The sequence below is a fragment of the Schistocerca serialis genome, chromosome 9, assembly GCF_023864345.2.
Source record: "Schistocerca serialis cubense isolate TAMUIC-IGC-003099 chromosome 9, iqSchSeri2.2, whole genome shotgun sequence".
NCBI classification, from domain to species: Eukaryota; Metazoa; Arthropoda; class Insecta; order Orthoptera; family Acrididae; genus Schistocerca; species Schistocerca serialis.
The window spans coordinates 36,497,663-36,509,952 of record NC_064646.1 but is presented as its reverse complement, the minus strand read 5'-3'; the positions used below and the strand labels follow the sequence as shown (position 1 = coordinate 36,509,952).

Genomic DNA, 12,290 nt, shown 5'->3' with positions numbered 1-12,290 from the left:
TTCGAACCTGCGACCATAGCGAAGCACTGATTTTATCATCTCCATGTACGATATCTGTATCATCCTTCAGTCGGATTGGTAATTTCGATAGGGCATCTGCTAGGAGTCCTTACTTCCTTCTACAGGTTTTATTTGCGTCATCACTCTTTTGTAGAGTAGATGGCTCTGAATTTGAAACGCTGCTTAGAATGAACAATGATCTTGCAGCCTTTCAATAAATAACTAAATTTCTTGGCAGGCTTTCAATAAATAATTACATTTCTTGAAAGTTCACACTACAGTAATGGTTTCTTCCTTGATAAATAGTACAATTCTGTCCGGTGGCAGTAACTAATCTTATAGCAAAATTTGTCATTCGCCTTTGTTCCCCCCGTTGAGTTTGAATTAACTGAGAGATTTCTCTTCCTGATCCACAACCAGATGGAGTGCTCATCATATAAAAAGCTTCCTCATACCACCCTAACGTGATCAAGTTCCTGGTGGCTTTCACCTGACTACTTCCAAGTTGTATTTTTCCTTAACCAATGTACCATGTTCACTGCATTCAGTACGCCCTCAGCTACGAAATCTATACGAAGAAGCCCACAAAATCTAAAAATTATTTAGGTTCTTATTGTGTTTTGGTGCTGGAAATATAATTGGTTCTATTTTGACCGAAATGGGCCTGATATCTTTCAAAGCAACGCCTTAAAAATTAATTCACTGCAGTCAGCTCCGGCTTTGTCTAGTTTCACATAGATGTGCCGAAAAGTCGGCATGCTTAGTAACGGACTAGGCATTGTTAATATCAGGGGGTCGGCAGAGGCCCTCCCTGTCGCCTGTACCCCAGCTGTCTGCTTGTAGTATAACGCACGCGAGAGTGAATGACAGTTATCTAAACGTTTGAGAGTTGTGTATCGGAGGTGGGGACTTGGGATACAGCGCACAATACACCTAGTGGGGTGTGGGAAACTGCCTAAAAGCCACATCCACGCTGTGAGTATTTAGCATATTGCAGCCCCGTCATCAACTGTGATAGACTAATATTTTGAAGAATCAGCCTCAGTTACCCAAATTTTCTGGTCTTTTCCAGGTTTCGGCTAAATTAATCTAGACTCCTTCAGAAGCATAAAATTACTATAACATGCCAAGTAAGGCACAATCAACATTAAAATTAAAACCTGTAGTACCTTGGTACAATGTCGAATTAAAACCACTTAACTGAAGTCCAGCCCCGGCATCTCTTCACCACGCGGTCGGTTGCCAGCGGCAGCTACGTTGGCTCTGACCGTTGCACGCGGAATCGCACTGAGCACACGGCAACTAGTGCGCGTACAGTGTGTACAGTGTGTCAGGGCTGTATATCATTGGCTGTCTGAACATCACGTGTTGGGAGCTGATAACCTTAATTGTAAGCAAACTAAGCATTATGTAGATGCAGTCCGTATGTGTATTAACTATACGCACCGAGGCAGTGGTCAGTACACTGGACTCGCATTCGAGAGGACGACGGTTCAAACCCGCGTCCGGCCATCCTGATTTAGCTTTTCCGTGATTTCCCTAAATCGCTTCAGGCGAATGCCGGGATGGTTCCTTCCAAAGGGCATGACAGTTTTCCTTCCATAATCCGATGAGACCGATGACCTCGCTGTTTGGTCGCTTCCCCCCAAATCAACCCAACCCAACTACACGCAAATTGTATTAATTGGAAGGAAATTTATATCGTTGGGTATATAAAGTTTAAAGATAACCTTTACGACTTTAAGCACATACGGTCATCGTGTAAAGTATCCCCACCGAACATGCCTAATAGTTAGCACCTTACTTGTCTCACTTATTTAAAACATTAATCATTATAATTTAACTAGGGTGTAACTGGCCGTACAACGCCCCTGTCATCACACTTAACTAGTATTGACCGACATAGGTCAAGCGTATTAATTAAAGTGTGACGGAAGGTACAACGTGCTATTGACCGACATAGGTAAAGTATACCAAAATATAGTGTACGATGTACGCTGGACGGGAAATATTTTCTATGGGTAACATTATGAGTAACGCGATACACGTGTAACGTTATCGTTATCATTACAAGGGAAATAATATAGCAGCAAGTTCTACTTTACTTTGCTGCATCATTGTTAAATTCATCTATGCTAATCACCGACATAGATCACGCATATTAATTATGGTGTGGCGGGGGTACATCATCTCCGTCATGACGCTTATGTGCTATTGACCGACATAGATCAAGTGTACTAACATGTAATGTATAATGTACAATGTACGTTTGACGGGAATATACTTCCACAAGTAACATTGTAAATAACGCGATATGCGCGTAACGTTATCGTATGATTGAAAGGAGAAGTATTTAAAGCAGCTAAGTTTCACTTACTGTGCTGCATAATTGTTAAATTCAACTATAATGGCGTCCAGACTCTCGTCAGAGAGTAGCGGGCCAAACTTAAATTTAGAGGGACGCGCGAGGCTTGATGTCTGAACATGGCTTGCGGCAACCAGGAGAGAAATATGGCGGTCGAAGTAACAGGGATAAATTAAACCAAACGTAACGAAGATTGGAAACCTTCGAATGAGTTTTCATTTCTCAGCAGCAGCTGATCGTTCAGAAGGTTTTCTTTATCGGATAGCAAGTGTTTAAAAATCTGCATCTCCTCTAGAATATCTAGCCTCGTTCCTTTTAGTTCGTAGTGCAACAGCTCGGTATTAGTTGGAGGATTGGGTGCCTGGGCCACCTGGACGAGGTGCTCGGCGAAAGTCGAACCCCGTGTGCCGTCACCACCTCCCGTTGGCATATGCTCTTTATATCTTGCTGATAGCGCTCTCCCTGTTTGGCCGATGTAAAAGCTAGGGCACTCACCTCATGTGGTTTTATATACCCCGAAGAGAGATAATTTGTCCTTACCTATTTTTAAAGAGTGGATTAAATTTTTCTTAACGCTGTTATTGGTAGGATTTGTCGTCCTATAACCATGGATCTTTAGAATTCGCCCTGTTCTGCATGAAGCTTTACCTATAAAAGGAATGGAGATTACGTTCGCACGGTTATCATCTGACGTGGCACCTAACGTTAACGTAGATGAAGTCGAGGTTCTCTTGTTATTTACTCCCTTGTTATAGAGTTTGAAAGGTGGCTACACTGAGTCACTGCGCCAGAGATTGCGCCAAAGAGTATTATTAAGCCGCCTCCACAGTGCTTGTCGAGAGCTCGTAGTAGTCAGTGCCTGTCGAGGACTCGGGGTAATCTGTGCTGAGATGTTGTAGTGTGGAGTGTTCGTTGAGATGTGCTAGTAGGCTGTGCTTGCTGAGATGTGATACTGAAGAGTCTTGTTGAGATGTGGAGTAGAGAGTCGGTGTGCAGATATATTGTAAGGATTAGAGTGATTTTCATCAATATAAATGAGGTAACAAACTCCGTTTCTTTTTCTTCATTATTTCAGTGTCCTAAATAATGCGTCATTACAGGTTCAGTCAACAAAGCATCTGGCGTGTGTTCTTGTATTAGAGTGTAATTCAGCTTTCCTTGAGCAATTATAGAATTTCTAATTTTCTTTTATCACGTCAGTATAATTGGTATTTAAAAATTCTTGTCTTGTTGGAGAAGAACCGTGCCAGATGTGTACGTTGAGTCACACTCCCACACACAGAACAATTACACTTGTGCTTTGGTTTAGTAGGTTTTATAGTTGCTGGGGACTTAATTAATTAACTGTGTTAACGAAAATTTTCTTTCATTGTTTGTTGTTATTCTATGCAGTCAGATTGCGTACAAAAACTAGTCGGGGCCAACCGTTTACGAGACACAGTGTAATCGGACATACAGCTACTAAAAACTAAAAATATTTTCAATCTTATTTAATTAAGCCCCCATGCAAGCTGTCTTAGTGTCTGGTTTACACACATTATTTTCGGCAGTCAATTCGAGTGTTAATGATTCGTTCTCCAAAGCCTTAGCAGAAAGGGGAATAGAAAGCGCTCTACGTAAGCTGGAATGAAAGAAGACCATTTTATGAGATTTGGGTGCACAGAGTCAGCTGGTATGATATTTCCAGAGAAGATACATTTTCTAAACATGTTAAATTCTAAACGATTGTCTGCTATAGTGAGATTGAGGTCTAAATAATTCGGCATTCTATTGGGAGATTCCATTTCGAGAGTGAAATTCATCTTATCGTGGAGTTCATTGAATGTTGAAAAAATCTGGTCTATATCTTCCTGGGAACCATCAACTATGAGAAGTATATCATCAACGTATCTTGCGTAAAATGTTATTTTACTCGCTATCTCTGTATTATCCACAAAAAATTGTGATTCCATCGCTTTCACCAATATTTCGGATAGAATACCGGCCAGGGGGGCGTCGCACTGCTAATCCAAAAGGTTGCGAATATATTTTTTTCATTAAAGGAGAAGTATTTGTCTTTCAAGACTATGTTCAAAAGGACCATTAGTTCATCAATCTAATATCTGGCAATTTCTTGTGGAGGCGTAGGTTACGTTCTAAAATGCTCAATGTTTGGTCTACAGGCACGTTGGTATAAAGACTTGTAATATCAAGTGACGCAAGCTCTGACGTTTTTGAGCAGGTTAATGCATTCAATTTATTTGCTAATTCTACTGAATTTTTACCTGAGTGGTTTCCTGTGAAAACAAAATTATCTTTTATCTTATAGTGCAGGTATCTGGCTGGCTTGTGGTATGCACTATTTATTAGTGCTGTCCACGATCGGTCGAATCGGGTGATTGTTCTTGTGGACTTTAAATTGACTCTTCATGATGGGTGGTTTGGGGCCCATATTTATGAGCCATTTTTTTCTATCAATTTTTTGGTTTTGTGGAGGCCTGCTCGTATTTCTTTTTGTAAGGCTAGTGTGGGATCTTTATCAATAAATATAATACCATTTTCTGCAGAGAACGTTTCTGTCTTTTTTATGTACTCTGCTTTAGAGGCAATGATCACAGAATTACCTTTGTCGGCTTTAGTGATTATGGAATAGTTACTTTTCAATTTCCGATTGATATTATTTAAGGTTTTGTAAGTACTAGCGTCTGTTTGTGCATAGGTCATCTCATTTTCCAAAATTTTACAAGACCCATACGCTGTCCGCGTTTGAACGTTTTTTCTGTTTCCGCACATTCTAAGCCTAGTTTAAGGTCCACTATTAAATTATCTATAACGTGTGTGTAAAATTTTAGCCCCTTTGAGAGTAGCTTATTTTCAGATGGTATAAAATTAATATTTTTTTATTTATTACTCGGTCATAAAAGGTGGGTTTGACTACTGTTTCACTATGGATCCGTTCCTCGTCGCACCCGATATCCCTATTAGATAGGTTTGATAATTTCTTAGCATGTCTTGCCGCGATTTCTTCTTTTCGCTTAAAGATCCATTCCTTGGCCTGTGCCAAAAAATTATCTATTTGAATTTTATAGTATTTTGAGTACCACTTCGAAATTTCAAGATACAGCATATACGCTATTTCATTTAAACTATCTTTCTTCGTGTATAGGACTGCAGTTCTATTGTTGAGTATCTGTGTGATGAACCTTTTTTTGAGGGTGGGGGAATTATGGCAAAATGTCCCTGGATAGCTGTTAACAAATTTAGGGGTCAGCTGCGACTGTTTACACTGGTTAATAAATGAAATTGCCATAGTAGTTTTTGCGATTTTAAGCATGGTATCCAGATACTTGTCGGCTGCGTTTGACACTTCGGCAGGTAGAAATCTAAGCATTTTTAGCATATTGCAGACCCGTCAGGAACTGTGATAGACTAATATTTTGAGCCGGGTGGAGCGGCCGAGCGGTTCTAGGTGCTACAGTCTGGAACCGCGCGACCGCCACAGTCGCAGGATCGAATCCTGCCTCGGGCATGGATGTGTGTGATGTCCTTAGGTTAGTTAGGTTTAAGCAGTTCTAAGTTCTAGGGGACTGATGACCTCAGAAGTTAAGTCCCGTAGTGCTCAGAGCCATTTGGACTAATATTTTGAAGAATCAGCCTCAGTTGCGCAAATTTTCTGGTCTTTACCAGGTTTCGGCTAAATTAATCTAGCCTTCTTCACAAGCATGAAATTACTATAACATGCCAGAGTAAGGCACAGTCAACATCAAAATTAAAACGTGTAATACCGTGGTACAATGTCGAATTAAGACTACTTAACAGAAGTACACAAACAGCTAAGTAACAGCTCAGTACAAACCAAATAACTGGATTCCACAACACTACCGCAACCCCAAGTGTATATTGCCGACATACGAAGTTCACCTTTTAATATTTTGTTTACTAACAGCCGCTCACACAGTTGTATATGACATGATGTTCGCTGAATAAAAACGGCAACAAAAAAAAACAGAAAATATATCGCAAACAGCTACAATAATTCTCAAAAATATGCTGTAACATACGATAAATAGGGTAGTATGAAAGTAGCCATAGAAAACTATAATTCAAAAAGCGAATAGTAAAAATGTAATAATGTGCCACTGTGTTTGTATAACCATGCTATTTTTCTGCATGTTTTAGATTAAATAAACGCACCGATGATGGTTATATTTGTCGCCGAAACTAGTTTGGAAAAATAAAGAAGTAAACGAATAACAAGTTGTTTTGCATCAAGGGGGGACTTAGTTTCTGATATTGTTGTTTTTCAGTGGTTTGAAGAGTACAATGAACAAGGATCCTGGGTGGCAGAAGTGAGTCAAGTACTCTGGCTCTAAAAATGTGGATAACGCAACTTGAATTTCTGACGCTGAGTTGACTTTGAGTGATCAAATTTACTGTAGTTTCACTACATAGGTGCAGCTGAGAGCAAGTGGCGATTGAGATCTGCACTCGCTGACAATGGTGGAGCGGCAGTACGTCACCCTGTTTGCTTGTGCAGCCACGTGACCTGCAGCTGGCGAGATGTGTGCGGCGGAGGTGAGGCGTGAAGCGCCACCTGTGAATCGATCGCGCCCACGAAAGAAATGCAGAAATGCCACGGTCCAGCGATCAGGCAGGCGGATCTCAATTTACTCTCTTTCTGTACGAGAGCCCTGAAATCACGGTAGATTTCAGTGTGTGACGCACCCGTTCGCTGGTCGCTCAAGGACCAATTTGGCTCACTTATAACACAGAGCGCACAAGGATACCAAATACCGAAGCTGGTAAACCAAAAACGAATAAGTGTGCCTCGGCAAACAAGTAGTCAGAGACGTTTGAAGTCACGCTGTCGGTGCAGTAAGAACTTCACCACAGGCTCCCCCAGTCTAAACTATTCGCAAGTGAAGTCAGTCTCAGCACAGGTCCTAAGCACCAATCAGACATGCCAGAACATCGACCAGAAGTCCCTTCCAGACCCAAGTCCAGCCCCCTAGTGCTTCACACCTCTTCAGAAGAAAAAAATCCGTTTTCCCGCAAAGTGCACGAACGACACCGCCTTCATGCCATCTTGAGCCAATCACAGGGCCGTATAGGTACTAAATCTCCCCTCCCACAAGATAGCACAAACACATGTCGAACCAGGGTAGGAATTAAGAAAGCTGTATCACTGGAAGAAAAAGAAACCGCCAGTTACTGGTTTTTTGAAATTTTTCAAAGGGGGATGGGGGCGGTGAAGATTATTTTCGCTGAAGTCCTGACGCTTCCCACAGCGACAAGCGAACAGATACAATCTTAAAGACCTTATCTAAATCACCTGTACCTCGGCGCTTGTTAGTCCTAACTATGAGGTATAATAAAGACTCTATCTCTAAACGTTTCTCAAACGCCAGAGTTTCTTATGCAACCGAGGTGGCCAATGGAAGTGGTACACAGTCGAGATGGATAGTTTGCGAACTAACGGGTCCAAAGGAAGGTTCACCAATATGAACGGAACGAGCGAGGAACGAATTCTAAGGAATGGTCTTACATAGTTCACTTCGGTCGCGCCTTTCTACTTATAGTTCCGGGGAACGGGAAACGGTCCATCTCGTTCCCCGCTACGGCACGTCGGCCGGTCTCGTTCCAGCCTCGGTCCCGTTCCCACTCTGTCTCTGTCTCGGTCTCTCTCGGCCGGACTCGTCCTTCTTCGCGTGGCCACTCGTCGCAGTTCCCAATGCCGACTGCTCCTAGTTAGATCAGTATTGAGTTGTTGTTCGTTTCGTTCGCTTCTCACGCGCATTCTAGATCTGTTTCAAACCATTTCTGAACTCTGAACTTCTGGTTCTTTATGTATTCTATTCAGCGTCCACGACCGGTAACTAAAATATATTTTATAATTACGTAAATTACATAAAAATTACGTGGTATGTAATACATGCATCTTTCCAGGTAACAAAACGGCATATCAGCTTACTTCACTATTTCGATAAACAGCAGAAGAAATACTTGTAAAAAGGCAAGATCTTTTGTTATTACACGTGCAAAGGGTGTCTGCGCCACGAATGGCCATTTTCCGTCTTTTTTTTTTTTTTTTTTTTTTAACCAAGGCGAAACAACATGTTCATTGTTGTGGAAGTCAGACTGACTTACAACCGAATGAAACCTGCGCTCCATAATCTAGTGTCTGGTGTCACATTTTGTAAAGAGAATATGATAACTCCTACAATATTATTTCAGTGGTACAGGAGAGCGCACGAAAAATCGGCCCTGAGTGCTACACTGCTCATTGTCGCCCACCAATCGTCATCTATTGTTTCGAAATTGTTGTTTGCATTAGCTTATTTGTTGAAACTTCCTGGCAGATTAAAACTGTGTGCCCGACCGAGACTCGAACTCGGGACCTTTGCCTTTCGCGGGCAAGTGCTCTACCAACTGAGCTACCGAAGCACGACTCACGGCCGGTACTCACAGCTTTACTTCTGCCAGTACCTCGTCTCCTACCTTCCAAACTTTACAGAAGCTCTTCGCAGGAGTGAAGTCGTGCTTCGGTAGCTCAGTTGGTAGAGCACTTGCCCGCGAAAGGCAAAGGTCCCGAGTTCGAATCTCGGTCGGGCACACAGTTTTAATCTGCCAGCAAGTTTCATATCAGCACACACTCCGCTGTAGAGTGAAAATCTCATTCTGGAAGCTTATTTGTTATTTCTTCACTGTCTAATTATTACATGTGTATCTATTCTGCTCGTAGCGGTCAACAAATCGTACGTAATTGGCGAGCAGTCTGTACTCGGGGCCGGTTTTTCGTGAGCAACCTTATATAATTTCACTGCGATCAGCCACATAACGCTACAGTTGGCTAAACGAGACATTTTGCAGAATCACGAAAATTACATGTGTGAGAATTCTGTTATGAATAAAAATTCTGTACCGAGCGAGGTGGCGCAGTGGCTAGCACACTGGACTCGCATTCGGGAGGACGACGGTTCAATCCCGCGTCCGGCCATCCTGATTTAGGTTTTCCGTGATTTTCCTAAATCGCTCCAGGCAAATGCCGGGATGGTTCCTATGAAAGGGCACGGCCGACTTCCTTCCCCGTCCTTCCATAATCCGATGAGACCGATGACCTCACTGTCTGGTCTCCTACCCCAAACAAACCAAACCAATAAAAATTCTGTACTCCAGGTGGGAGGCAAGTGCCCCCTCTTGGCACATTCCATCTTCAGTCACCTATGCTACTAATTTTCTATTTTTCATACGAACTATATATTGAGCACAAATGAACGGTGAACGAGTCAAAATGAACGTTTCCCAAAAAAAAGTGATCACCAGTGAACTAGTTCCCAAGGACGAATGAGTTTGCCCATCTCTAGTTCACGGGCCTATTTGCATTATCGGTGAACACAAAAGCTTGTGAATTTTTATTACGTGTGGCTCTGCACACAGTGCTCGGTTTATCCACTTCGTAGACGTGTCCCTTCAGTCTGTCGCCCCGAGCCCAGGCTTCTGCTGGCACTGCGGCAAGTAATTCGGCATTGTTCTGCTGGAGTCCTGTCTCGACGAAAGGCTGCCCTGCCTGCCCTGTACAGCTGTGGACCTGTCCGGCAAGATTTACTGAGGGATGGGCTCACCGCCAATTGCTTTCAACTCCCAACATGCAGTTTCTACGGGCTAAGAACCATAAAAATACTTTATGCTTTTAGCGCCCTATCAGGCTCCATCAACCTCTCCTCAGGCCATTAACGTTCTAGAGTCTTTATGAAGATGTCAGGTTGTAACAAAATCTTTAATAATTTTCCATATACGAAAAAAGGTGAGAGAGTAACTTGTCCTCTCTCAACGTAATGGGACTCTTGAATTAAATTTCAGGCGCCTATTTACTGATTTCAAAACGAATATCGTCCCAGAGTTACCTGTCATTTTTGAGATTAGTAGTGTTCGATATCTCCACGTGTTATTCATGGTCAACATACTCATCTCTTTCTTAAACTCTGCTCTATTGGCCTTTTGCTTCCATCCATAGTGTGTGTTGTGCGGTGGCTGTTTCTATGATTGGTGTGTGTCGTGCTTTTAATGAGTTTTGGGACCTTCATAATGTTCAAAACTCGTTACGTTCATGGTGTCTATTCTTAACAGCCACGTGTGTAGCCTGAAACCCACCACTGGAAATCTGAAACAGCTCGTGTAAATTTTGAATCATCTACACCTACATCTACATGTACATACACAAACCACTGTGAAGTGCACGGCAGAAGGTATTTACCACACTACCTCTAGGCTGCCTTACACAATGGTGCCAGCATTATTGTCGCGCTCTCTCCTCCTCCATTCCCCAAATTTTCCCAACAGGGCTACGCGGGAACCACGTAGTCTACATACGTAGTGGGCGCCTCGTCATCTGCAGTACTATGAGTTGTCTGCAAAGTCCTTTCTGCGCCCTCCTGTCAAAACAGACGCCTGATGATATTAGCTACCTGTAGGATAATTGCTGGCCGTTTAAAATCCCAGTTTTAAAATTTCAACTCTGGATTAGATTGCTATACACGTAATTAAATTACAGACAATTACATGAAACTGTTAGATAATTAGCTGCGGTATCTATACTTACAACAAATGTGTTCAACTATAGCGTCTCTCCGTCGTCTGAGGCGAATTGGCTGGCCGGTGTGGCCGAGCGGTTCTAGGCGCAGGTTCGAATCCTGCCTCGGGCATGGATGTGTGTGACGTCCTTAGGTTAGTTAGGTTTAAGTAGTTCTAAGTTCTAGGGGACTGATGACCTCAGATGTTAAGTCCCATAGTGCTCACAGCCATTTGAACAATTTTTGAGGGGAATTTTACGCCGGTTTAGCAGGTAACTTCAGCATTGCTTGAGGCAGCATATAGGCTTTAGTTCTCCAAAATCGGATCCTGAGTAGAAGACATCATAATTTAAAGTTTTTTAAAGCCGTTTTCTCTGGCTGCTTAAACACTCTAATCTCCAAATCGTCTAAAGGAATATTTGAGGGATTTTTGCAAGTATCTTTGAGCATACCTTGGGGCGCCGTGTAGGCTTTATTTAATCGAAACCGAATCGCACGGAAAAGTATATCGTGATTTAAAATTTTATCTAAAGCCGTCGTATCTGTCTGTTTCTCTGTTTGAACACACTAATCTCCGAAACTACTACACGGATTTTCACAGCATTTTCAATGATATTTTGATCACAGATTGGGGCACCGCATATGCTTTATATCGTCAAAATCGGATCATAGAAAAAATATCGTAATTGAGTTTTATCTATATGCATACCAATATTATAAATGCGAAAGTTGTCTGTTACTTTTTCATGGCTAACCTGTTGCACCGACTTCAAATAAAGTTGCTATTGAGGTAGCTTGAACAGTGAGGAAGAACACAGACTTCTTTAGAAAGTGTGTAGTGCAAGATAATTATTGATTTGAGGAATGTGAGCCGCGCGGGATTTGCCGAGCGGTCTCAGGCGCTGCAGTCATGGACTGTGCGGCTGGTCCCGGCGGAGGTTCAGTCCTCCCTCGGGCATTGGTGTGTGTGTTTGTCCTTAGGATAATTTAGGTTAAGTAGTGTGTAAGCTTAGGGACTGATGACCTTAGCAGTTAAGTCCCATAAGATTTCACACACATTTCAACATTTGAGGAATGTTAAGCTAATTAAGGAAAAATAATTACTCTTTGAGAAAGCTATTTGCTCTCTAAAGAAGCTATTTACCGTTTGACTTTTGAACTTTATCATATTTGTGATAATGCTTTTGTCGGTTCATAAGCGCTGCGTCATACAATTCAAGGTAATGAATGCAATGATTATACAACCTTCAGTGTGTTTAATCCGTGCTTCCATACTCATTTGATGAGTGATGTACATATTGTATAATGTACAGCTACTTTAGTAGCTAGGTAAAGGCGCTGCACATGCCAAATCGTTGTGTGTTGGGAGAGCTTGG

General features: G+C 42.1%; 1 non-coding gene across 1 annotated transcript; it reads left to right on the top strand.

Moving 5' to 3' along the window:
* The first annotated feature begins 8,882 nt into the window (after nucleotides 1–8,882).
* On the top strand, nucleotides 8,883–8,957 carry Trnas-cga (transfer RNA serine (anticodon CGA)). Its single transcript has one exon. It is a non-coding gene; the product is annotated as a tRNA-Ser (tRNA).
* The last annotated feature ends 3,333 nt before the right edge of the window (nucleotides 8,958–12,290 follow it).